The sequence below is a fragment of the Austrofundulus limnaeus genome, unplaced genomic scaffold (assembly GCF_001266775.1).
Source record: "Austrofundulus limnaeus strain Quisiro unplaced genomic scaffold, Austrofundulus_limnaeus-1.0 Scaffold35, whole genome shotgun sequence".
Lineage (NCBI taxonomy): Eukaryota > Metazoa > Chordata > Actinopteri > Cyprinodontiformes > Rivulidae > Austrofundulus > Austrofundulus limnaeus.
The window spans coordinates 895,364-896,543 of NW_013952437.1; positions in this window are offsets into that span (position 1 = coordinate 895,364).

The following is a 1,180-nucleotide window of genomic DNA, read 5'->3' on the forward strand; positions in this document are numbered from 1 at the left end:
AGTGCAGTTTCTGGAAACTATGACAACTTTTTAAGTATGACAGCTGCTTGCTTGGAGAGGTTGTTGTTTCATGTGGTAAAGAAGATTTTGATAGCGTTCAGGGAAAAGTATGGAAGAGGGTACCAATTATTGGGCTAAACCCAAGTGTTCCCTTTATGTTTCAAACATAATACATTAATGTGCAGCTACTTTGATTAGCATCATTCGAGGACCCAAAACCAGGAGACAGAACTAATCTATCTTAATCATATAATTAAAACAATCTATGAAATGTTCCTCAGATCACCATGGTAGATAAAAGGTCCAGGGTAGAATTGAGATAATAATTTACACTTCTACAAAAAAAAGAGTTACAGTTACAGTATGTAATTATATATAATAAAGAAATATTTTGTTACCGTCAGACAGAAACCTGCCTGCAGTTTTCTCTCTTTTCCTTTGGTCCTGGTGCTAAGCTAATCCCATTGAAGTCTGCTTGTAGCCTTACAATTTTCAGAGCCAATATTCTATCAGTTTTCTTACCCTTGTGAGGCATATTCTCAAGCAGTCCGCTAACGAGCATGAAGTGAACATAATGAGAAACAGAGTGCTGGCCAACTTCCATGGGACAAGTTGGATCCAACCAACCATGAAAACCCAGTCAACAGTTTCAGAAGCAAAGCGTGGCGAGTGCATCCAATCAATGTAAACGTGTAGTGAATGCAGAAATAGATTTAACACTGATGTTCCAGTTATATGCTTCTAATAATACCAAGTCATGAAAAGTTTGTGATTATTTTCAAGTGGAGAAAAAAAATAATGGAAGTTTTTGGTATTAAATGTAGGACAGGCACCTGTTCTTCTAACATCCTCCTACACTGTAAAAAATGAAATGTTGGATTTACTTAACCATGTTACCTGGTTCCACTTAACTGAGTTGAGTAAATTCAAAGCAATATTCCAGTTTTTTAGCCAAAGAACATGAGTATGTTGCTTTGAATTTACTCAAATCAGTTAAGTGGAACCAGGTAACATGGTTAAGTAAATCCAACATTTCCTTTTCAGAGTGCAACTGTTCACTGACAACATCCAATATGTGCATAAAAAATAAAAATGTGTTCTTTACAAAAACAAAAACTTTCAAATGTATCTAGATTGTTGCAGTTTGAAGTTTCCACAATATACTCGATATATATATATA